The sequence below is a fragment of the Dromiciops gliroides genome, chromosome 1 (genome assembly GCF_019393635.1).
Source record: "Dromiciops gliroides isolate mDroGli1 chromosome 1, mDroGli1.pri, whole genome shotgun sequence".
Classification (NCBI taxonomy): domain Eukaryota; kingdom Metazoa; phylum Chordata; class Mammalia; order Microbiotheria; family Microbiotheriidae; genus Dromiciops; species Dromiciops gliroides.
Genome location: NC_057861.1, coordinates 329,306,120 through 329,333,959, shown reverse-complemented (window position 1 = coordinate 329,333,959; position 27,840 = coordinate 329,306,120).

Sequence of the window (27,840 nt, the reverse complement as noted above, 5' to 3'; positions counted from 1 at the left end):
TACATACATTTTCTCAACCACAGGGAAATCACTTAACCTTTCTTAGCTTTATAATGAAGGGGTGAGACTACTTGGCCTCTAAGTCCATTTCAATTCCAAATCTATGATTCTGTGAGCTTCCTCTTATTTGACCCTCACAGCAACTTAGTGAAAATATAATACAGTTATTATTACCTCCAGTTTACAGGTGAGAAAACTAGCTCAGCAAGGGTCACACAGCTAGGTCTTTGAGACAGGATTTTAATTCACATCTCTCCTTATTCTAAATCCAATATTTACTACATCATAGTGTCATGGGGTACAGAGCACCCCAGAAGTTCTCTGGGGCACATCAAGGAATCTTGTCCTTGAGAGGCTAAATCAGAAGACAGATACACCTTGAGAGATAAGCAGAACCAAATTGAGCTAGCTTCGGATTTCCACCCTCCATTCTGGTCTCCCTTACCCTGGGGAGATAAATTTGGGTGTGGCCTTTGTGTCCTGAAGAGAAATCCGTAGCCACTCCTCACCCAATTCCTCTAGTCACCGCCAGTCGGGGATAGTCCTCCCTCACTAAAGGAATTTTCCACAGTCAAATGGTCACCCCTCCCCCATCAGTCTCTATAAAAGTACCTGCCAGTCTCCTGCTTGAGGAGATTGGTACCTCTGAGCCACATGCTTTGTGCCTATCTCCCCATGAGAAGTCCAAGGATTTCTTTCATGGTTTCCCTTCCCCCCTTTCCCTTCCCTTGCCCCTAAATAAACCACCACCTTATTCTAACCACTTTTGTGTGCAATAGGGCGTAATTCTTTAAAGAGGAATTCCTAAGAACCCCAACCCCTAACCCAACCCTTACCCCATTTCCCCCATTACAATAGGAAATTGAGTTAGAACTGGAAAGAATCTTTGAGATCATTCAGTAGTACAAAACCTCCATTTTACAAATCAGGAAGTTGAGGCCTAAAGAGATGAAATGATTTTCCTGACTTCCCTGATGTCTCAGAGCTAGCACAATAAGTGGTATACTTGAGATTAGAACCCAGGTTTTCTGACTTCCAATCTAGTGCCCTTTCCATTATGCCAAAGACTTCTGACATTTCAGGTCAGATTTGGTACTAGACAGACTGCATGGGCAGCAAGGCAACTCAAAATAAGATGGGTAAGTGATTGTACCTTACAGGAAGAGGGGTTATCAAGGTAGAAGATGAAGATAAATCCTAATTGAATGGGCATTTCTAAGTTCCTGTTATGAAAAACAAAAACAACCCCCCCCCCAAAAAAAAAAACAAACCATGTCTTCTTACCCATCTAGAGATGTGGTGTAGTCCTGTGACAATCTAGCTATTAAACACAACAAATTTCATTATTATAAATATAATTGTCCTATTCAATGGGTTTGTTCTCACATACCTATGACCACCTCCTCCTTACCTCCTTTTCTTTTCCCTAACCTCCACAAATATAAAAAAGCACCTTTGTTATTGAAATGCAACCACTTCTAAGGAAAGAGTTGAGAAGCAATCATAGAGGGTGATATACAGCCATTGTGCAATTGAAACTATTTTGTTCAGGAGCCTCAGGCCAAAAACCTGCTCATGAAAAGTTTCCATAGCCTCTTTATTATCCACACAAAGCACCAAGGCTGGTAATTTTGAAGGAACCCTTAGAAAGACCCCTTACTGTGTTGTACTTCATTGGTCTATTTTAGGACGATGAAGGGTTGAACTCCCTTTCCTGGAATTTTAAAAGTTGGGTTTCATGGAGAGTAGTTCTTTCAAACCAGCTGCTGAAATTCCTAAGAATTATACAGTATAATAATACTGTGTACTTCAGAACTGGGAGTTACTCAGAATTGAAATTGTACCAATGTATTCTTCAATGAGGAAGAGAAAGAAGTTTTTTAGGAACACTAAACTAAAATCCCTCAGGGTTAAAGTTACTTAATGGCTGTATATGCAAGAGCTTTGGTGTCTGCAATGAATCTTTCAAATCATGAAGGTGCTATTCATTGAACATGATTCTCTATTCTCAGCAGGAAAAGGTATGAGAACATGCTTTGTTGTAAACATTTCTGAGGAAAAACAATACCAGCTAATGTCCATAGAAGCAAAACAGAGTCATGATTTAATAGCTCACATTTATATAGTACTTTATATAGGTTACAAAATCAAATTGTTCACAGGTTGGTAGTGTGTATGATTTTATCCCCAATTTTACAGATGAACAAATTGTGGATCAGAGAATTTAAAGGAGTTTGCTTTTGATCACATGGCTAGTAAATATTAGAACCTAGAATAAAGCATGTATAGGTCTTCCATTCCAAGTTCAGACATTTTTCCATTATACAACATTACTATTAAGTAGTGAATTCATGAGAAGTGCTTCTGTACACAATGATATACTTAAGTCTGCATTTCTTGGTAAGGGCCTGTTACTTTGACTGGAAATGTTACTATATGAAACAGATGGATTTGGATATAGAAAATACAAGACAATTACACATCCTGTGAAATACAAACATTTCTATTTAGTGAATAGTGCTACCCAGACTTAGGGGTTAAGATGCTTTAAGGTTTTATAAAGTGATTTTCATAAAATAACTCTCATCAGGGCTATTTAGCTCATTAACTAGAGAATATAATTCTTGTAATAGGTGGAATTTAATGTCTTAAAGAATAAACCTTAAAAAGCTGGAACATGGTGAGGGGAGCTAAATCAGGGTCGTGAGAGGACAATAGACAAGAACCAGGACAATCAAAGGATTTGGTGTGTAGTATGATGATTGTCTTCAGCTGTTTGAAGGACTGTCACTTCTCAATGGATTTTGACCTACTCCATAGAATAAAATGCTGAATCTAGCCTGATGGAATTTGAGATCAATCTAAAGTCTTAAAACTGGGTCAAAGGAATTGACTCCAGGGCAGCTAGGTGGCACAATGGATAGAGCACTGGCCCTGGATTCAGGAGGACCTGAGTTCAAATCCAGCCTCAGACACTTGACACTTACTAGCTGTGTGACCCTGGACAAGTCACTTACTCCCCATTACCCCATTTAAAAAAAAAAAAAGAATTGACTTCACAAGTATAAGATGATGGAAAGATAACTAAATAGTACAGTACTTGATGTACAAATGATGAGGGTGTTTTAGTGGTTGATAAACTCAATATGACCAATAATGTGATAAGGCTGTCAAAAAAAAGAGGTAAATGCTTCTTTAGCCTCCAGTAAATATTCAGGACTATTGAATTGATAGCTCTAGAAGTTTATTCCCTGATGAAACTGAAAGTTGAAGTTCAATTCTGTTTTGTTTTGTTTTGTTTTTTTAGGGCAATGAGGGTTAAGTGACTTGCTCAGGGTCACACAGCTAGTAAGTATCAAGGGTCTGAGGCTGGATTAGAACTCAGGTCCTTCTGTATCCAGGGCCAGTGCTTTATCCACCTAGCTGCCCCTTCAATTCTGCTTTTTAGGGGAAGGAAGGGGATAATTTGAGTGTACTTTTCTCTGGTCAGGAAATATTTATTGTTCAGGAATGACACTGGTAATCTATATATTACATAGAAGAAGAAGAGCAGGATAGTAAAAGATTTCAAAATCATAACATGAGGATAAGTTAATGGAACTGAGGATGTTTGGATTGAAGAAAAGAAGACTTAGACAGATCTGGAAGGAATAGCAAGTTCATCTATTCCTATATCCCTTATTGTAAAGAAGAAAATGAGGTCAAGAGAAGTTGGCACTTGTCCAACAGGTAAAGGGAGTAAGCAACAGTCAGATTAAAACCCATGTCTAACCCAAGAGTACATACATTCCTCAAATATTTGAAGAGCTATTTTAAAGAAGAGGTTTTGGAATTCTTCTGCTAATTCCTGGAAAGAAGAACAGCGAATGGGAAGTAGAAGTTATAAGGAGGCATATTTGGGATTGAAGTCAAGAAAATCTTCTTAACCATTAGAGTGATCTCAAAGAGAAAAGAGTTGCCCTCAGTGGTGGGTTCCCCTTGACTGGAACTCTTCCATTAGAAGCTTGATGACTACTTGTTGGGGATATTCTATAGAGTGTTTTAGTCCTTTGAAGTCTCTCTCAAACCTTGGACTCAGTGATTTTTGTGAAATTGATGTTCACTGATACCAAGATCACATATGTAAAGAAATTAAATAGTAGATCTAGGATTCTAAATTAGGCACCCAAGTCCACTGTCAATTACTTAAAAGAAAGGGTTGTTATTCACAAGATCATAGACGAAATATTTAGAGCTATAAGGAAATTGGGAGATCACCTAATCTAAAACCTTTATTTTACAGATGAGGAAGACCAGAGAAGTTGTGACTACTTGATTAAGGTCACACAGGTCATAATAATAGCTAGCATTTATATAGCACTTTAAGGTTTGCAAAACAGTTTACAAATATAATCTCATTTGTACAGTAACATTGGGAGGCAGGTCTTCCATGTTAAAATGAGGAAACTGAGGCAAACAGAGGTTGTGTCTCACAGCTATTCAATATCTGAGGTTGGATTTAAATTCATATCCTCCTGGTTCGAAGTACAGACCTCTATCCACTATGCCACTTTGGCTGGTGATAGCTAGGTAGTAAGAAGTATAACAAGAATTTTCTTCCATCTTCATAAATTCTGACTTCTGAACTAATTCACATTCTAATTCCTTTTCTTAAAAGCTTTATCTTTTAAATTATTTGGGAGTTCTTGCTTGCTATTCTAATATCTCTGATGAATGCTCAGAATTTACTGTGTCTTTTTCTTTGAGGGTTTTCTGTCCACTTTCTTTTAATTTTAATTTTAATTTTTTTTTTTTAGTGAGGCAATTGGGGTTAAGTGACTTACCCAGGGTCACACAGCTAGTAAGTGTTAAGTGTCTGAGGCTGGATTTGAACTCAGGTACTCCTGACTCCAGGGCTGGTGCTTTATCCACTGCACCACCTAGCTGCCCCTCACTTTCGTTTAAAGTACCAATGTTTCCATTATATTGTAGTCATTTCAGATTGCTTGCTCATTTTTCTTCTTTCTTTTTGAGACTTGCTATTGGCTTATCTAATATACTCTCCTGAGTTTGTGATTTTATTAAGACTTATAATTTCTCTTTTTTCTTTTTGTTTTAGTGAGGCAATTGGGGTTAAGTGACTTTCCCAGGGTCACACAGCTAGTAAGTGTTAAGCGTCTAAGACCGGATTTGAACTCAGGTACTCCTGACTCCAGGGCTGGTGCTCTATCCACTGCGCCACCTAGCTGCCCGCTAAAGACAGGCCCTGTTCTCAAGAACCTTACATTTTTTTTTTCAGGGCAATGAGGGTTAAGTGACTTGCCCACACACAGCTAGTTAAGTGTCAAGTGTCAAGTGTCTGAGGCTGGATTTGAACTCAGGTCCTCCTGAATCAAAGGCCAGTGCTTTATCCACTGTGCCACCTAGCTGCCTCAAGACTTATAATTAAGAAGGAACGTCTCTTCTCAACAAATAATCAGATCTAGGAAGAGAATAGTAGGCAAAGTCTGAAAATGCTCAAATAGATCTATGTACTCATCAATGCAGTTATTCCTTGCAACTGTGCCAATCACAATCCAATCATATATTTTCATTCTATGTAAATCTTGCTCATAGCTTCCTATAAACTTGCCATAGGTGGTTTACCTGAAATCCTAAAGTTCTTTCTCCCTTTCTCTTGGAATGAAGAATACCAATGAAACAGGCACATTGGCTCTTGATAATCTCACTTTTCATTATTTTTCTCTCCCATAGCTTTTTTCTTTTCTTTTTTTCTTTTTGCGGGGCAATGAGGGTTAAGTGACTTGCCCAGGGCCACACAGCTAGTGTCAAGCTGGTGCTTTATCCACTGTGCCACCTAGCTTCCCCAACTCTCCCATAACTTTTTAAAATATATCCTTTACACTATCTCTTCATCATTCCTCATTTGAAATGGCTTAAAACTTATCCATGACTCTCCGTTGCCCCTTCAATGATCCTAAATTTCAATTTGACAGAAACAGTTGTGTTCTATGACTTAAAGCCACATGGTATCATTGAAAGAATATTCATTTTGAAAAGAGATGGCATTTTGTTTCAGGGAGAGATTTGGGGTCATTAAACAAACTTTGCAGTCCAAAGGCAATCCAACCTGCTCTGCTACTTCGGTTCAATTCTGCGACTATTAAATTTCTGTTTCCATTTTCTGACCAAGATGTGCACACATACATACACATATATATGCATTTGTATATGCATACAAATGTATGTGTATCTATACATAGATAATGTGTGTGTTGATCACAGAATTTCAGAATAGAAAGGAGCTTCTATTGTTTGTATATTGAACTGCATATCACAATCTGGACAATAACTTTTCTTCGTCCTTTTAGTTTTTGCTGTATAAATAGCTGGCCTAAACTTTTTTGAGTTACTGGATCTGAAATATAACAGGCCTTGTTGCAATTATTACCTCATCACCTATATGGAATCTGTCTTCAGCTTGGACCATATACTCTATCTCCTCCATGACAGAAATGAGCACCTTTCGAGAGAATGCCTCAGACTGTTTTATATGCCTCAGTTGATATTAATGATCAGATAGTGTTATTGATCAGAGTTGTCTCTGTTATATATTTCAAAGAATCTTGTAACATGTTGACATGTTAATAGGAGAAACAACATTGGAAGAAAGACTTTAAGGGGACATTTTTCTTTACCAAATCATTTTTTTGTTACAGTCAGCTAACAAGGAGCACAGTGGGACTTTGTATTCTCTACAAATTTCAATCAATTGTGTGAGGACAAAGATGCAGTACATTATGGAATATCACTCGTAAAAATCTGCCTATTCCTTTCTAATACACTCATGAAGAATGCTTTAAAACAATATTCAGGGGCAGCTAGGTGGCACAGTGGATAAAGCACCGGCCCTGGAGTCAGGAGTACCTGAGTTCAAATCTGGCCTCAGACACTTAACACTTAACTAGCTGTGTGACCCTAGGCAAGTCACTTAACCCCAATTGCCTCACAAAAAACAAAACAAAACAAAACAACACTCCCCCCCAAAAAAACAAAAAACAATGTGCAGATTATTCCCACAAATTTTTTTTATAAGAATAGGAAAATAGACATATAGTCAGAAGAAGCCAGTGTTTTCTTGGTCATCTTTTTTTTTTTGATAGAATAAAATACCAAGATGTTTTCCAAGCTTTTAATATAATTATTCTTCAAATATTATGAGAATCAACCTCTTAGCACTCTCAAAACAGTGTCATCTCTAGCACTGAACTCTTCTGTGTGTATTTGTTCTAACTTATTACTTTTCCCATATGTTTTCTTCTGTTACTCCTGTTAGGGCAAAGCTGAAGGCCATGATATTAAGAGTCCAAGTGTGGTGGCTCTCCAGTCTTTAATAATGGGAAAAAAAAAAGCCAAACTTCTTTATAGAGCTTTGAATATCTTATTCTATCTTTTACATGCTTGTTATTCTATTTCCAGCCTCATCCTTTAAATGCCTTCAGAATGATTTTGCTTAGTTAGGTTTCTTGCAAAATGTTCATGATTTTTTTCCCCCTCTTTACTGAATCTTATTGTTTCATGAGATCATAATGCTCATAATCTTCCACAATCCTCTTCAGCAAGATTTTCCAAATATATTTATGTTGTTGCTTTTGTCTGTAATATCTCTACTTGGTAAGTAAGTCAAATGATTTTTTTTGGGGGGGGGTTATGCTTTTTAAAACTATCTTCATTTCTGTATCACCCAAAGTTTACCCTGTATTTCTCTCCCACTACCACCAATGATCATCCCTTATAACAAGTACTTTGTTTCCAAAAGAAAAAGAAAAGATAAAATTAATCAATGAATTTTAACATATGACTATATGAAGAATCCAAACTTGTGGACACTAAACCTCTGTAAAAGAGTAAAGATATATTATCATATCTTTTCTTTGGGGTAAAAGTATCTGTAATTTTGAAATATTCATTTTCGCTTTTATCATGGCTACTTTTTCTTTTTGTAGTCATTCTGTATGTCATTTTCCTAGCTCTGCTTCCTTCATTTTGTATCAGTTCAAGTGAATCTCACCATGCTTCTATTCATCATTTTTGCCATTTTGGGGGGGGGGGGCAATGGGGGTTAAGTGACTTGCCCAGGGTCACACAGCTAGTTAAGTGTCAAGTGTCTGAGGCCGGATTTGAACTCAGGTACTCCTGAATCCAGGGCCAGTGCTTTATCCACTGCGCCACCTAGCCGCCCCCATTTTTGCCATTTTTTACAGCATAATAATGTCATTATATTCATTTCCCATAATTTGTTTAGCCATTCCTTAATCAATGAGTATTTTATTTCTAGTTATTTCTCTATCATAAAAAGTGCTGCTAAAATGTACTTTTTAAAAAACTTTCTAGCATTAATAACTGATTTATGTGCTTTTCCATACAAATCATTGCCTTAATTCTAAAGAACTTCATCATACATTTTGAGGCTCTTTTAAATATCCTAACTTTCTAATTCCATAATCTACTCAATTAACATGGCTGACTGTTCTACTCAAATTTAGCCACACAGAGATGGTCATAAATTCCCATCATTCACAAGTATTCTACTTCTGTGTTCATGAACTCTGAAAATGTCTTTATATGATCATATATGTTTTGGTTTTTTACCATTACATCTTTTTCTATGTCTTATGGCCCCTAATACTATCCTTATCATGACCTTACTTCTTGACACTTCTCAGTTCTTTACAAGATTATCATCCCTGATTGTCTACACTCTTATTTCTTACTTCTCTTGGTCCCTTCATGAACAGTTCAGCTCTGTGCTGTACTCTTAAATGCCTTTTTCTTTGTCTGACCATTAATCATATTTTGCCAAACCCTAACTCTGGGTTACTCCCATAACTTACCTACTTTTCTCCTATTCATGGTTTTTTTTTTTTTTTTTTAGTGAGGCGATTGGGGTTAAGCGACTTGTCCAGGGTCACACAGCTAGCTATTAAGTGTCTAAGGCCAGATTTGAACTCAGGTACTCCTGAATCCAGGGCCGGTGCTCTATCCACTGCGCCACCTAGCTGCCCCTATTCATGTTGATAGAACTCTATTGAATGGAACTTGAGGAAATCATAAAATTATGTTAGTGGGATCCACTGAAAATTTGTTATGTTATCCCAACTGATTCCTTAATACAGCAAAGCAAATATTTAATTCCTTCTTAATGGATTTGCTGCTCAACTCTGCACAGAAGCTGATCCAAATCTTCTTATTCTTTCTCAAATCTTCCATGGCATCCCCTCACTATCTTCCAGGGGTGTCTTGATAGATAAATGTTTAACAACTGGGTCTCTAAAAAAAAAAAATGGAATGTACACACAGAACACTTTTAAGGATTAATCTGTATAAACATTCTCTCTATCACTTTCTTAAGTCTGAATAATCAACAAAACAATAAATCAATGTCTGATTTATATCATTTGTTGATTTTCAGGGTGTCAATGCTAACTCGGAAAATTTAACAATTAGGTTTCAAAAGCCTGGATGAGCTGGTTCTAGGATCCTCTGACTGTTTCCCCACACTCTCAGCTGATGACCTGGCCACATAGTTCACTCGAAAAAGAATGAGACCATTCACTAAGAGCTAACCTCTTCCCTCCTCCACACCTTACATCACTCAAAATTTCCACCCCCCACCACTATCTTCTCTTTCAATCCAATCTCATGAAAAAAAGCATTCCTCCTTGCCTAGGACAACGCCTCTCAATGAACCTCTTATCTCAACATTACTTTCTCCAATAGATTCTCTCTCTCTCTCTCTCTCTCTCTCTCTCTCTCTCTCTCTCTCTCTCTCTCTCTCTCTCTCTCTCCCTCCCTCCCTCCATCCCACCTTCCTCTCTCTCTCCTTGCCTACAAACATATGCTTGATACTCCCATACTTAAAAATTTTTCATTTGATCTGACAATCCTTGCTAGATATTGTCTACCTTTCTCTGCCCCTTCTTGGCTAACCTCTTTTAGAAAGCCATCTATACTAAGTGCTTCTATTTCTTTTCCTTTCACTCTCTTCCAAACATTTTATAATCTGACTTCTGACCATCATTCAACTGAAACTGATTTCTCCAAAGTTATCAGGGCTCTTTTCTTTGACAAATCTAATTATCTAATCTAATCCTCACCATTCTTTTTTTTTGGGGGGGTGGGGGGGCAGGGATTAGGGTTGAGTGACTTGCCCAGGGTCACACAGCTAGTAAGTGTCAAGTGTCTGAGGCCAGATTTGAACTCAAATATTCCTGAATCCAGGGCCTGTGCTCTATCCACTGGGCCACCTAGCTGCCCATATCCTCATGTGTAATTTAAAATTCTAAATGTGGGTTTCTAATCTGTCCCCCTAGTTTTTGGGGGAACTGACTAAAATCACTGATAAATGAGTTTAGGTTTTTAAAGGGTTTATTGAAAGATAGTAAAAGAAAGAAAAAGATTGAGAACAGATTTCTTATAGCCTGAAATTCTTGCCTTCCTAAACTCCCCTGTGAAGTCCTGCCACCATGCCTATCTCTCCAGCCAAAAGAGGAAGAAGACACTCCCCACAGTCTGCTTCCTGCTTCATGTTCCCTTCCCAGAAATGGGAGGTTCTTCAAGCTGATTGGCTAGTGTCATTCAAATTCATTAAGTACCCTTAAGTATCAGCCAGATGTGCTCACAATCTAGTATGCCAGTCAGTCGCTCTTCCCCACTTCAATCTGTTTGGATCAATCTCCAGGTGAACCCCTGAGTTCCATTATCTTGACACACTCATCATTCTTGACCTCTTTGTAGTATTTGACTTTTGTGATTCCTTTCTCCTAATAAATATTCTTTCCTCTGTAGGTTTTTGTGACATAATCCTCTACTGGTTCTCCTTGTGTCTGAATGCTTCTTCTCAGTTTACTTTTCTTGATCTTCAGCCATGTCATCATGCCCATTAACTCTGTGTCTTCTCTTTTTTCCCTATAACATTCACATGATATTTTCATCAGCTTTCATGATTTCAATTATCATCTCTCTGAAGATGATACCCAAATTTGTATATCAAACTCTAGTTTCTCTCCTGAGCTTCAGTCCTACATCTCAAGCTGCCTTTTGAACATCCTGAACTGAATTTCCCAGAGGCATCTTAAACTCTACACATCTAAAACACAACACATTTTCTTTTCTGCCAAATCCTTACCTCTTCCAAAGATTCCTATTACTGTTTAGTACACCTTGATACTATTTTTGAATCCCCACTGTTATTCATCACATATAATGAATCTACTGCCAAATTTGGGTTTTTAAAATATATTTACAAATATCTTGTATACATTCCTTTCTTTCCATGAACATTTCCCCCCACCCTAATTTAAACCCTTACTGCCTATTTCCTGGACTAGTACAATAACCTTCTTGTTAGTCTCCCTGAGTCATCTCTCCCCTATAAAATCAATCCTATATTCAGCCACCAAAGTGATTTTCCTAAAATGTAGTTCTAACCATGCTTTCCCCATTATTAACTTAAAAAAAAAAAAGGCCTTCCTACAACATCTGGGATCAACTATTAAGTCCCCTTTTTAGCATTTACATATCTTTACAACCTGTCCCTTTTCTACCTTTTCACTCTTACTTTAATTTCCCTCCACACAAACTATGACCATGGTAAAATGAGTCATTTGTTGTTTCTCACACACGGTGCTTAGTCTCCTGTTTTTTGCATCTTAGCACTGGCGATCCCACATATTCAGATTGCTTTCCTCTTCATCTCTGGCCCTTAGTTTCCCTGATTTCTCTTTAAGACTCAGCTCAAATCTAACCTTATGCAAAAGGTCATTCACAGTCCTCTGAGTTACTAGTAAATTCCCCTTTGAGATGGCCTTCCCTCTACTCTGTACCCACTTTGTGTGTTTTTAGTTATTTTCATGTTGTCTGTTCCATTAGAATCAAAGAAGTGCCTGACACATAGCCCATTATAAATGATTGTTGACTGGCTGTTAAAATACAATAATTTTCACTTTTTTGACAATATTATTCAGTGATCACTATATTTAGTGCCTCTTGTTCCAGCTTTCATAAAATCTTTTTCTCATGTTTCATCAAACCATGAAAGTCACACCTGGTTGTTGTTGGCTATCCAAAAGAATGCAAGCATTGAGACCATTCTGGAAAGCCTTAGTGTATGTTTACAGAAACAAATATAGAATGGCTAAATACAGATAGGCCTTTCACAAGTAGGCTGGCCACTTGATGATGAATTATTTTGTGGTGGCAACCAACGAAACAAAGAAAAACAAAATTGTCCTTAGCTCTCTATAGCCTCCTCCTCCTATTTCTGCTTCTATATTCTCTTCCTTTTTCCTCTTCTCTTTGCTTCTCTCTTCTCCTTATTTGTTTATAATTTATGATGGGATACTTAGTTTTATGCTATGGCAAGAACAAAGAGTACAAACACTCTTCTCCACCTCTAGCATCTTAGAGGCATGGTTTCTCCATCCCATTTTATTCTCTGGGGGAAATGAGCTCAGACATAGCTCCATTTCCTCATAGCATTGGTCCCACCATCTTCATGCCCAAATGCAGGATCTCTACTGAAAAAGTCCTTGTCTCTCTCAATGCTTGACTTGGTCTTCATGGTCACTCCAGAAGGTCACTCCAAAATCCTTGGGGCATTGGTGCTGGGCTGAATGCAAAACCTGGTATGGACTCAGACTTCCAAAAAGCTGGAGACTTGTTCTTCTGATATTTTGTTTTGTGGGTGAGGCAATTGGGGTTAAGTGATTTACCCAGGGTCACACAGCTAGTAAGTGTCAAGTGTCTGAGGACAGATTTGAACTCAGGTCATCCCAAATCCAGGACCAGTGCTCTATCCACTGCACCACCTAGCTGCCCCTCTTCTGATCTTTTGAAATTCACAAGGTCAGCCTCTAGATAAATCTCCTTTACCCCAAATGGATAAGAAAACATGTTTAAAACAAAAGTACCAAGGACAATTTTCATGTGGCACATATCAGATTCAGTAGCCTTGAGCTTTCTCCCCTTACACCATTGTCTCTCATGGAACTTCATCAGTAAGGAAATCCAAAAGAGAGACAGTGGACAAAGTGCCAGGGTTAGACTGGTAGAAAAATAACATAGTTATTTTTTTTATTGTTCAGTTTTTAGGTAATCTATAAATGTCAATCTGGTCATTGGTAATCTAATTGTAACATCCTTATTCAGTTGGGGGTAAGAAATCTGGACACATTACTCTAAGGACCAAATTGTATCCATCTGTTATAATACAATGGAAGGATAGCCTAATGGGTTCTCCTTAAAGAGGTAAATGTCAGAGTTACTTGAATTTCTTTTTCAAGAATCCAATGGGGGCAGCTAGGTGGCACAGTGGCTAGAGCACTGGCCCTGGATTCAGGAGGACCTGAGTTCAAATCCAGCCTCAGACACTTAACACTTACTAGCTGTGTGACCCTGGGCAAGTCACTTAACTCTAATTGCCTCACCAGAAAAAAAAAAAGAATCCAATGGTAGCAATAGATATAATTTCATTAAATATTGGGTTATCTCATGGTAATACTTTAAAAAAAAACAGTGGAAATTGAAAGGAAGAATACTGTGAAAATAATTGACGTTTATATACTCTTTTGCAGAGTTCAGAGAGGTAGAGAAATCTGGTGAAGAATCTGACAAGATCTTCCAAATTAAAGCAACATAAATTTTATTATCCAGTGACTTTAATGCAAAGGTTTATATAAGTGAGGTCAACAAAAATTGTCTGGATATATATTTAATGAGCAAGGAATGAGAACAAAGACTTGTAACTATACAGAAACCTCACATTTATATATCATGAATACTTTCAGAAAAGAAGATAAAATTGCAGATAAACCATTAGTGGATTTGCTATTTGCTTCTCCTTTTCAGGAATATTAGATGGAAACTAATCTTTAACTATTACATACAAACATATATGCACATATTTTAATCATGTCATTTACTTTCTCAAAAACTTTAACTTCATTCCTATTATCTAAGTAATAAAATCCAAGGTCTTTTGTTTAGCATTTAAAGCCCTCTACAATATTATCCTAATCTGCCTTCCAGGCTAATATCACAATACTCTCCAATATTAATGTAATACAGACTACCCTACCCCTCATTGCCTGAAGGCTTTCTGCAAATGATTCCAGGTCTCAATGGATGATGTTCTCCCAAGAATAGCAAGTGGCTTCCTGTATTCCAGTTCTATATACCACTAACAGTCAGATTAGCTTTTACACATATATTGTTGTTGTTTGTCCTTCATTCTCAAAGAGGACCATGATAGATGTTATAACTTGCAATTAATTGGATCTAAATGAGGGAGGGCTGTGAGCCCTCTGGGTCCATTGGCAAGAAATACACCCAGATGACTGGAGATGGCCCTGGATGTTTTAAGGTAAGTGGGGTTATGACTTGCCCAGAGTCACATAGCTAGTAAATGCCTGAGGTGAGATAACCACTATAACAAAGTCTATTGCTATGGGACTTTCATTTTTGGTGGAGAAAAATGTCCTGCCCTATGCAAGGGGTGGGGTTGTAAAAAAAAAAAAAGAGTTGTAAAAGAATAGGAGAGCTCCACCTTTCTCCAATCACCTTTGGGACTGTTCAGGTTTTGAGTCTTCTTCAGGACTCTTCAATCTTTGAGTCTTTTAGGGTGCTTATAGTTTCGAGCTTTGAGAAGGAAGATGGAAGAGATGAACCTCATTTCAAGTTGCCAAAAAAAAAAAAAGACTCTAGGAAGACATAAGTGGCACTAGCAATCTCTATCATGTTCCTATCTACAGTTTGCTACCTTAGAGACTGCTGGTACTTTTCACTTGGGTGAGATCAAGGACTCTCTCTTAGTTGAGCTGAGCTACCTCTCTCCCAGTGAAAGAATTACTTCACTCTGTATTATCTAGTATATATATATCTTCCTGATTTCTATTTTCTACTGATTTGAATCAATGGGTTTTCTTTGCTATTGTAAAGAATTAATTGTTATTTGAGGTTTTTATGCCTCGGAGAGCACTAGCCTGGAGCTCCGCAAACCGCTAGGTGCTCCACCCACTGGTTGTAGCCGTTGCCATGGAGCTGGCACCTCACATCATCACCACTTGCCGACGCCTCCATGGGCCTGGCAAAATTATAATGATTGGAAGCCTAGTGAGGGCAGTCAAGTGACTGTCAGAGCAGCCATACCATGGGTCCCATTGGCAAGTGGTGATGATGTGAGGTGCCAGCACCATGGCAACTGCTACAACCACTGGGTGGAGCACCGTAGGGTTTGCAGAGCCCCAGGCCAGTGTGCTCCGAGGCATAAAAACCTCAAATAACAATTAATTCTTTACACTATTCACTATGTGTGTTCATTATGGAACAGATATTTAGATGAAAAAGAGGTCAAACCTCGTATATAAAGCTTGAGGTCCTTCTTTCCCCAAACAAAAGTGGCAAAGTGGTCAGAAGTGAACCTGATCATAATCCTTAGATTAATGATAAAGGATCAGATAAATGTCATCCTAGCTCCATACCCCTTTTCTCTCAGGTGAGTAGAGAAGCCTCCAGTCCCAACTTCCTGCTTTCCCTCATGGCAGGAATTAAAGTCTCCCTTAGAGAAGGGTGGAGGGAGAAGTCCATTCTCCGTTCCTTTCAGCCATATCAGAACAGCTCTTGCAACAGCTGAGCTTCACTAAACAGGCATCTACATTTTGGGTCTTCTCTACATGTAGGCCCTCTATCTCTATACAGAGAAACATTTACTTCAAAATATATAATCACAAATATACATACTTCCCCCAATATGTGAGAAGCATATGCCCCTTCTCCTCCCTAACACCACCTTCCTTCACCACTTCAGTTTTTGGACAGGGAAAGGTAATTAGGATCATCGCTTAACTTGGTTCCTATTGACATGGGAGCTGATTTGGGGACTGGCTCACCCAAAAAAGTGCTAGGCTCGCAGCAAATCTTGTAAAATAGAGAGATTTATTATGAGAGAAGACATAGCTGAGAGAGAGTCATGATGGAGACTGTCTCTCTGAATGGAAGGAGAATTGACCTTTATACAGTTACAGACAAAGAAGGCTTCATGCCAGGAGTAATGAGATTGCAAAAACTACCAAGGAGGGGGCATTGGGAGGGGATGTTCAGGGGTCAATTGATATACACATCTTGCTGATATGTAAGTATGGAACTCACATATCATCTATGTTCCTTGCAGGCCCTGATATGTTTATCAGTGTTTATATCATAGAAATGTCTCTAAATATCCCACAGTCTGCGTGACCCTGGTCTTGGCAATATTGCATTCCCGAGGTGTGAAAAAGGCATTGTTTTTCAATTCTGAAATCTTTAGTTTTAGTGTCTAAAGTTTAAGGATCGATTTTCACTTCTGCTAAAGTTTAAAATCTGTAAGTTTCTTAAGGTTTCATGTCCCACCACACCACAATCTCATAGTCCCAACTTCAAGTCCAAATTTACTTCAAGCTGGAGTCCCAGGTACTCTGGTTTCTCAGGACTTCCATACTGGACTTTCTGGCTATACTATCCTCTTATAATTCTGAAGTCAAGGTCATCATGGCTAGAAATCCCAATTCCCCTCAGACTCACCTCTGGCACCTGAAACTGAGGAGCACAAATAACATAGAACAGAAGCAACCCCAAGTTCATTTCTCATAGTCAGGATAAAATATGGAAGGCAACAGAAGGAAGTTCACCAGTTCATTTCATGGCATCCATAGCAAGAAAGAACAGGAAAGCTTAGCAGAAGAGAACCATAGAAAGAGAGCCAAAGGTCCAGTCTCTACAATTTTAAAGACATAAGGAGCAATCAAAGTAGGCTTCTCCCATTGACATGGTAGTGAATTCATAGGTTTCCAAGTTATGGAATCTGGACATACTCCAAAGGCTCCTTCAGGGTACCTCCATGTCATGTGAATAGGACCCAGATAAACCCCAGCTCCATAAAAATCACAAATTTTTCAGACTAATGTATTTACATAATCAGTCATTCACTCACTTATCCACTCAATCAATCAAATATCAGTTTAAGTATCTATTATGTACCAGACACTATAAATAAAATACACTAAATATACATACTAACTCACTCAGAATAAGCATTCCCCAATCCTCTATATTAATCCAACTTCCACCCTTCATTCCAAGTTAAATTTAAAATCTACCTCTTCCATAAAACACACATCATGATCATATCAGTGGCCAATAAATTCTTACTCCTGTACCACTCATATATGAAATCATCTACATATGGTGCTTCTTATATGGTTACTTAATTTTATTTAATTCTTATATTGTTTAACTCTGTGTGTGTATGTTGTCCTTTCACTTGTTTTATAACTTTATTAGGACATGGATTGTGTGTTATGCTTCTTTGCCTCCCTCACATATTATAGAATACCACCAAAATATGAGCAGGATTAATCAATTGATTGATTAAGCATCCACTGGAAAAAAAGAAAAATTTCATTATAGAAATTGCAGAAAACTTATTTCTAAAACATTCAGTCAAAATCGAAGAAAAACCTGCTATAATACAATGTTTTGATGTCTTCAGAAGTGATTTAAATACAAGGTTGCCTGCCTCTATAATCCATAAAGACATTATGGTAAAGTGGAAAGAATTTATTTGACTAGATCTGGCTTCAAATCCTACCTCAAACAATTACAATTATAATTCTTAGAAGTGACTTAAGTATTTTGACTTTCAGTTTTCTCATCTATAAAATAAGGAGAATGGATTCATTGACCTCTATGCTTCCTTCCAACTATAAATCTATGATCTTATGAATGGTCCCTTACTTCCTTGTGCCATTCTTGTGTCTACTTTTTTTACAATTTTCCTTTCTACACTATTAGAATGTCCATATAATTTCTTTAAACAATAACTCCACCACATTAACAGTGATAGTGTGTTGCTTTGTAAGCTACTGTGATTTTGAGACAAGATAACCAAACTAGCTAGAGTTCTGTGGGGGGGAGAAAGTAATTTGATTTAATCAATTCAACCCAACAAATGTGTTGAGCTCACACTTTGTCTAAAGCATTATTCTGAAGGATGAGGATATAAAAACAATAAATGAAAAACAGGCCTGGCCCTCAAGAAAAAGTAAGTTTTGTCTTCATATAATCAGATTAGAAAGAGCCAGAGAGCTCTGAGGGTTTAGTTACTTCTCCTGTTGAGTTAAGTACATATTTTTGTAGTGCATAAAAATTCTGACAGCTATTTCAGACCCTTAGAGGCTCTTTTCCTGATTTTTCTTGTTGTTGTCATTTTGTTCTTTAAAGTTAAAGTGGCTACAAGGCTGTTTTGTAAATATGTTTGTATATGTTCACACACTTATGTGTAAACTTAGCCAATGTGAAAACAATTTCTATCTTCAAATATCCAGAGGAAAACATTCTAATTATATAAATGACTTAGTTCTATCATGAACATACTTTGGAAAAACCATTATTAGTAGTATATACATAAAGTAATTATGTACAATAAAGAGCATAATAAAGTTACTAGGAAGTTCTCAGACATTCAGACATGGGAAAGTTGGCCATCGTGACATTAAAGACAGAAGAACTGGTTCACATTTGAACAGAAATTAGTGAATTCTGTTTCTATCAAATCAGAAGTAATAGTTCTAATAGTATTGAATATTTAGCCCTTTGTCTATTTCTAAACTTTGAGGAGGCCTATGTGATATTGTGATTTTGCTGATTTAAGTTTGTAAATTTAGCCCCTCAGAGGTGCTCTTAGGCACTTAATTTTTAAAATAAATTTTCCTCAAAACAAAACAATACAAAACAAACAAACAGAAACAATGCCCCCCAAACCTTGCCAATTACTAAATGAAACATTTCCATTTGTTTTCATCAAATATATATTTAATTTACACAGTAACATTAACTTTGCTCTGCTAGTGTCCCCTTATGAACTTCCTTCCACTCTCTTCTATGTGTATTTCAAAAGTATATTTATTGGTTTTTTGTTTGTTTGTTTGTTTGCTTGCTTTATATACCCTGGTTCCTGGTTTCCCTTTCCCTTCCCCCACCCAGAAACATATCCCACAAAAAACATTTTTAAGAGAAAAAGAGAAAGAATTGAAAAAATGAGCAAAGGCAATCAACATATTGAAAACAAATTGAATTTTATGTGCAGTATTCCACATCTATAGACTCCATCCTCTGCAAATGAGAATTGGGTGGTGTTTTCTCTTTGGGACAAACATTTTTAAAAATTGCATAATATTCAATTTTCATTGTTTTATGGCAGTTATTATACTTATCTTGTTATAATTATTATATATATTTTAATTTATCAGCATACTTCATTTTGCATCTGTTCATGCAATGATTTCCATGCTTCTCTACATTTGTTATTCTTACCTTTTTTATAGCATAATAATATTATGTTACATTCATATATTACAATTGGATTAGCTATTTTACAATTAATAAAATCCAAATTTGTAGGGTTTTTTGCTATAGACACATATACAATCAGTGCTGTTATATATAAAAATATTAAGACTAGCAAAGAATGAAGAATAGGAAGAAGCAAGACCACCCTGCTCTCTCCCACATCTACTCCAATAAAGACTGAGGAAGAGTAATGCAACAAATAGTGATCAGGAAATCTAGTGAGAAATCACAATGGAACATCATTTTAACCCAAAGTCACATATTAAGTGAACAGGCAAATGACCAGTAGTGTGTCTACAATTCTTTTTCTCTGACCTTAAAAAAGTATTAAGTATTCATACCAGGATACACAGCCTATAACTCTGTTAATCTGTTTCCAGAACAGGATAATTAATTTAGTCTATAAGAAAGTTATCAGGAAAGGCACTGTAGACTAGGATTGGGCTGATAATTCCATCACTCTGAGCCGGTAGATCCTTCCAGCTAAGTTACAAAGACCGTGGTAAGAAATCATCCACTGGCGTTCTAATCAGAGGTGAGCCTACAAGTATATTGCCCAGATGAAAATCAGAGTCCAAAGCTTACAACTTAGTTCAAGTTAACCAAGTAACCAATTCCAAGAAAATTTAAATGCCATGAGGTAACAAGATGTATTGAAATGAAGTCAAAAGTCCAGAAAGAAATATAAGGGATCTAATTTTATGAACATCTGACCTGGAACATAAGTCAGAGTGAGATAATTTAAGAATGATTAGACTACCTAAAAATTATAAGAAAAAAATTAGAGTCTGGATATCATATTTAAAAAAAAATGAAAGAAAATCATCCAGCTCTATTAGAATGAGAGGGCAAAGGGAATCTACCAGACAATTCTGATATAGAAATCTGAGAAGGAAAAGTGCCAGGAATTCCATGGTCAAAATGCATAATATTTTGGTCAAAGAAAATTGCAAGCAACTAGAAAGTGTTTAAATAAAAGGAAGCCATACTCAAGATCATGCAAAATTTGACAACCATGACCATAAAGAAGGGCAGAGCTTGGAACTTTATTCCAAAAATCAATAGCTGGGGCAGCTAGGTGGTGCGATGGATAAAACACCAGCCTTGGATTCAGGAGGACCTGAGTTCAAATATGGCCTCAGACACTTGACACTTACGAGCTGTGTGACCCTGGAAAAGTCACTTAACTCTCATTGCCTCACAAAAAAAAAAAGGCAGAAACACAAGAATAACTTATGTAGCAAAACAGTATATTCCTGCAGAGGGAGATATGAAACCTTTAATTAAGAGAGAAAGAGAGAGAGAGAGAAAGAGAGTCAGTCCAAGAAGGCTTGCTGCAAAGACCTGTGCAGAATAAAATACAAACACAAGACTCAAGAGAAACAAACAAACTAACCAAAAGATAAATACAAGGGGGCACTAATGAGAGACTGTGCAAGGATGAATCATTTACAGTTCCACAGGGGAAGATGATACATGTGTACCTTTAGAACTCTAATGTCGTCTAGGGTCATATAGGAACTTAAATAGGACAAAGAATATGGAATTGGTTTTATTAAGTTTTGATTATCTTATTAGAAGAAAGGAAAAGTATGAGAATGAGAATCTACTCGGAAAGAAATGGGGGTAAAAAGAACAGGGAAATCACTACTTCCAATAATAGAGATGAGTAAAATGAATGGTATATAGTCAAGGAGGAGCAAGCAAGAGGAATTAGCATCATTGGAACTGCATCTCATTTGAAGCAAACCAAAAAAAAAAAACCAATAGGGCATAAAAATCCTGATTTCAGACTAGGCAATAGCAAAAATATATTTCATTGAAAGAATCTAAATACTTCAAAGAAAAGCTAAATAAGTTGCACAGAGAGATAGATGTTAAAACTAAAATACTCAAGGAACTCAATGTACCCCTTTTCAGAGCTAGAGAAATATAACTTTGGAAAAGTTAAGGATAACAGTATAATTTACAAAAAAATTTAAATGATTATCAATAAAATTCCATTAAAGAACAGATTAAAAATTAATTGAATATCCTTATACTATGTAATTCCTAGCCCAAAGAACACATTAGAGATACAAAGGCTAATTTCAGTAAATAATATGAGTCAACATTCCAAAATTTGTGGGATGTAGTTAAAGCAGGTCTTAGATTTTATATCTTTAAATGCTTTCATTAATGAAACAAAGAGCCAATTAAAAAATGAAGACTGCAATGATGAACTTAAAAAACCAGCAAGTTATTATGCCATAATAAAAACCAAAACAAAAATTCTAATGATCACCAAGAGTTTAACAAAATTAAAAGCAAAAAGAATTGTTTTGAATTAATAGGTAAAACTAGTAACTACTTTCTAGGGAGGGCAGCAATAGCAGTAAACCAAATTATCAGTATCAAAAATGAAAAAGGTGAATTCATAAGAAATGAAGAAGAAATAAATGAAGTTGCCAAAAATTATTTTGCCTAAATATAAGCCAATTAACTCAAGGACTTAACTGAAATAGGTAAATATTTGCAAAAATATAAAATATGCAGATTAAGCAGAATAAGAAACTGAGAATTTAAATGATTCAATCTCATAAAAAATAAAAGGAATGTCACTAATGTGGAATACTGAAAGGCAGAAGCTCCAAACCAAATATATTTATAAATGAATTTTATTAAATATCAAAGAAATGTTCTTTATAGTATTACATAATCTGTAACAATAGAAAATTTTGGGATCCTATCCTATTCCTTCTGTCATGGGGTACAGAGCATGGGGTGCTCAAGGAGATTGGTACCTCTGAGTCACGTGCTTTGTGCCTATCTCCCAATGAGAAGTCCAAGGAATTCTTTCATGGTTTCCCTCCCCCCCTTCCGTTCCCTTGTCCCTAAATAAACTATCACCTTATTCTAATTACTTTTGTGTGCAAGAGGGTGTAATTCTTTAAAGAGGAATTCCTAAGAACCCCAACCCCTAACACAAAACCCATACCCCATTTCCCCCGTAACACTTCTATGATACAAATATGGTCAAGGGCTGCTAAAACAGATAAAGAAATTGAAAGACATCCTTAATGAATATCAACATAGAAATTTTAACTAAAATATTAGCAAAAAAGGCTAAAGTATGATAAAATCAAGTTTATACATAATGATCAAGCTGAATTTGTGTGTGTGAGTGTGTGTGTGTGTGTGTGTGTATGGGAGAGAGAGAGAGAGAGAGAGAGAGAGAGAGAGAGAGAGAGAGAGAGAGAGAGAGTTCTAGAAGGGCAGCTAGATGGTGCTCCAGGTCTGCAGTCAGGAAGACCTTAGTTCTCAGATACTGGCTTTTGTGACCCTTGGTAATTCACTTAATCCTGTTTCCCTCAGTTTCCTCATTTATAAAACAAGCTAGAGAAGGCAATGGCAAGCCATTCCAGTATCTTTGCCAAGAAAACCCTAATCAGGTCACAAAGAGTCAGACATGACTAAAATGACTGAACAACTAGAGGGCACAGACTGTCTTTTGTGTCAATTTGTATTCCCAGAACTTAACCCAGTTCCTGGCACATAGGAGGTGCTTAGTAAATATTTATTGTTATTTGTATGAGGAATGCAGTGTTGGTTCACTATTATGAAAGCTATAAATATAATCATTCATATTAATAAGAACAATAAAAATTAAGATTATATCAAAATACGTTGAATTTTTTTTTTTACTAAACACCAATTTCTGTTGAAAACCCTTAAAATATGATTAAATTTATGTTCCCTTAATATAGTATATAGTATCAAAAACTAAAAATCTGTATTATATGTAATGGAGATGTTATGGGGAGAATAGGTAGGGGTTTGAGATAGGAGTTTAGGATAGAGGTTCTTAGGAATTCCTCTTTAAAGAATTACACTCTCTTGCACACAAATCCAATTAGAATAAAATAATAGTTTCTGTGAGGGAAAAATTCATCCTCTTCTCAATAATTCTCAGGAACTCAGCAGCGAGGTGACAAAGGCTTTATTTTCTTCTCATGAGAAGAAGTATGCAGCTAGAGGGTGCCCAGAAAGGGGTCTCACAGGCCCTGTTTTATACCCTAGTCCCTAACGTGAATGGACCTTCCCCTTTTTCATCACTGGTCGGGGTTACAATCTACGAGCAAAAACTAGCTAATCAGAACGCAGTATTCCCACCCCTCTTCCTTGTATGAGCATAACTCAGGAGTGGACCTTATACTTCCTTATATGGACAGAACTCTGGAGAGGACCTAATTGAGACCAGGGCTCCTTGAACCATGTGACCTTGCTAACCTGAGGGGGAGGAGGGGATCTGGGACCTTTGTCCTGCAAACAGGTCAGGGAAGTATGACTGACTGTTATATCCACATTGAGAGGAGACAACTACCCGTTTTTCACTGTTTCTTTAGAGGCTAGAGAAAGGAAACTGAGAGAAATCCTTGGACTTCTTCTCATGGGGAGAGGGTATGACACAGAGGTGTGGCTCTGAGATACCTATCTCCCAGAGCAGAAACTAGGCAGATACTTTTATAGAGGACTGATGGGGGTGATCATCTGCCTGTGGAAAGTTCCCTTATTGGGGGAGGACCATCCCCCACTGGTGGTGGCTGGGGAAATTGGCTGAGGGGTGGCTGTGGATATCTCAAGCCATCTCTCTCCTCCACATGCCACAAAGGCAGCAGCCACACCTAATCATCTCTCCAGGGTGGGGGAGACTGGAATGAAGGGTGGTGGTCCTGGAGCTAGCTCAGTCCAGATCCCCGGACACTTATCTCTTTAGGTGTGTCTGTTCTTTGGTTTAGTTTCTCAAGAAGATTCTTTGATTTACCCCAGAGAACTTCTAGGGTGCTAGACCCATAACATTGGCCCAAAACAGAGATAATAGCCTAACTTTTGCCCCCAAGCAAATTTGGATTTTTTTTTCTCCAGACAGTATTAGGATCATTTTTAAGTTTTGGTTGGCTCTGGGGTCTGAAGGTTTAGCCTTTTAATGGTCTTTCTTGTTCTCAGGTACAAAACAATAACAAGGAGATAGAAGTATTATCTGATGCTTAATGATAAGCATCTCAAGGCTAGAGAGCTTCACCCTGATGAATCAGTTCAGGGTGTCTTCAATGCATATCTTTGTTAAAATGTTCCAGAATTGGACTTAAGCTATTCAGGGACCAGCCAAAATACACCCAGCTCAGAACAATTGTCATAGCATTGTTGGACTAGAACAGAATGGCCTCATTAAAGGATGGGCCCTGCAGAGGGAGGTGAGCCAGGTTGTTCTGTTGCTTAAGGTAAGGCCTCTTGAGATGATGATTGCTTATTCTGAAGTACAGGATAGTCCTAGGAGATTACAGAGTAGGAGAGATCAATGCAAGGATGCTCTGTGTCCTTAAGAACTTTTCCTTATTGATTGTTGCTATAAAATGTCTTTTTGGCCCACCTGCTGTGTTGTCCCCGGACAGTCCTGGCTGAAATTTTTAAAGTGTTCCTAGTTCTACTAAGAGGTTTCTTCTGAAATCCGTTTCCCTTCCAAGCAGCCTGGAGGGATTGTATTTTGGAGGACTGAAAGAACTTCACCCAGGAGCTATGCTTGGCCTTTACTGGAACCAGATGCTTTTGTATTGCTAATGGTCATCTGCATCCGATTGCCTCAGAGGAATCCCGCTGAAAGAAAGTCCTTCTCAGTTTGAAATGAGTCATTTTTACATGTGAATACAGAAAGAACTGTTTGGTTTTGAATGGCTTTTTGGAAATGACTGTGAACTAGAGTAAGCATCCCTTAGTCATGTAATTGTGTATGGACAAAGTCAGCTAGTTGAAAGCTTGGCTTTAGACCCGGGATGAAAAAATTCAAAAGAAAGCAGATAGGATTATCTAACAATTCTGCTGAAAGAATTGCTTGAATTTTTGTTTGTTTCCTTTTTGTTGCTGTTGTTTTAATTTGGAGTTTGAGAGGCCAAGTAGAATTTTGTCTCTTGGACTACATTGTGATTCTTTGGTGTTAGACAATGGGGAGAAAGCATTTGAAAGAATAATGCTTAAATCTCCCTAGGAGCCCAGAGGTATTTCTGGAATTGAAGATATGGACTGTGAGTCAATTGGACCCCAGTTAATTGCTGAGGGCAAGTAGAGGTGCTCCATCAGTTTATAAAGTTTCCATTATGATTCCCAAGCTGTGAAATGTGAATTGTAACTTATTCTCTCTCTGTTTCTGTCTGTTTCTCTTTGTTTCTCTCTTCCTCTGAATCTGTCTCTGTCTCTGTCTCTGTTTCTCTGTCTCTGTCTGTCTTCCTTGCTTTCACCCCAATTTCCAAGAATGAGTCCCTGAAGAAGTTGAGCCCCAAGAATACTTCCCCAGTACAATAGAAATAGTTACTGATGGGATACAGCAAATAGAAAACATTTACTGGCTTAGAGGATTCTAAAGCTTTGTTACTTTTGGGGGGTTTTTTGTTTGTCTTTTTGTTTTGTGTCATCCCCTGAACACATATATGTTGGACACCCCTAGTCTTTGTGATTGTGTTATTAGTTTGAGATACTACGACCACCTTGGGTTCTTCAGCAGGGCGTGATTGGCAGCAGGAAGAATCCTGTATTGGAAAGAATAGCAACTGACAGTGTCGTTGTTGGGCAAAGCTTGGGATGTGGTCAGGGGGCTAACTCACTCCCAAAATTGGCAGGCTCACAGCATATCTTGTAAAATAGAGAGGTTTATTAGAAGAGAGGAATCCATGGCCAGGAGACAGTTAAAATGGAGACCTCTCTGAATGGAAGGAGAGTTGACCTTTTATACAGTTTCAGACAAAGAAGGCTTTGTGCCAAGAGAGGAGATTGTAAAATTACTAGGAGGGAACATTTGGGGGTCAACATATCTTGTTGATGTACAAATATGGAACTCACATATCTTTTTATTTAATTTTTTTTGTAGGGCAATGAGGGTTAAGTGACTTGCCCAGGGTCACACAGCTAGTAAGTGTCAAGTGTCTCAGGTCAAATTTGAACTCAGGTCATCCTGAATCCAGGGCTGGTGCTTTATCTACTGCACCACCTAGCTGCCTGTCACATATCATTTATGTTCCTGCAGAGCTTTATATGCTTATCGGTGTTTCCATCATAGATGAAACTGTCTCTAAATATCCTAGGGTCTTTATGTCCCCTAGTCTATGTGTCCTGGCAACATCACATTCCTGAGGTGGGAAACAAAGATTATTTTTCATTTCTGGAATCTTTAGTTTTAGTGTCTAAAGTTTAAGGATTCCTTAGGGGTTAGGGTCTTTGGGTTTCACCCACTACAACAGGAAGGGAAACCTACACCCTGTCATGACTGTTTAAAATTCTTAGAAATTGCCTGAGCCATATGTGACCATTCCTGAACTCATCAACTATGGTGGATCCAGGGACAGTGATACATTGACCTGAAGCAACAAAACCTAGAAAGCAGACATAGGACTACACAATGTGTAAAGTAATTGAGGGTTTACCTACCAAGACACACATGTGTACTACATTAATACTATTTATGGAAATAAAGTCAGAACTAAACATTTGGAGAAATACTAATTGCTACTGGGTAGGCTGGACACAATAATAAAAATTCCAATATTACCTGTTATGGGGGAAATTACTGGGGGGTTGTTATAGGGGTTCTTAGGAATTCCTCTTTAAAGAATTACACCCTCTTGCACACAAATCCAATTAGAATAAAATAATAGTTTATTTAGGTGCTAGGGAAAGGAAACCAAGAGAGAAATCCTTAGACTTCTTCTCATGGGGAGAAGGCATGGCACAGAGGTGGGGCTCTCTGAGATACCTATCTTCTCTAGCAGAAGACAGGCAGATAGAGGACAGATGGTGGTCTGATGAGGTGATCATCTGACTGTAAACTTCCCTTATTGGGGGAGGACCATCCCCCACAGGTGGTGGCTGGGGGAAGTTGGGTGAGGGGCGGCTCTGGATATCTTAAGCCATCTTTCTCCCTCTCACAGGACAAAGGCAGCAGCCACACCTAATCTTATCTTCCCAAGGGGTGGGTGAGACTGGTTAGGTGTGTCCTTTGGTTTAGTTTCGGTTTCTCAAGGAGAAGATTGTTTTGATTGGCCCCAGAAAACTTCTGGGGTATCACAGGCCCATAACATTACCTAAATTAATTTACTTATTCAGTGCCCTATGCATCACCAAATTATCAAATAATTATATTATAGAATTAGAAAAATAAAAAAATTAATTTAAATATAAAAGATCAAGAATCCCAATGGAAATGTTGAGAAAAAATTAAGTGGAAAGTAATGGGATCTAGGAGTACCAGAACTTAAACTCTACTGAAAGCAATAATGATCAAAATCTTTTGGTATTGGTTAAAAAATGGAGAGATCAGGGCAGCTAGGTGGTGCTGTGGATAAAGCACTGGTCCTGGATTCAGGAGGACCTGAGTTCAAATCCGGTCTTAGA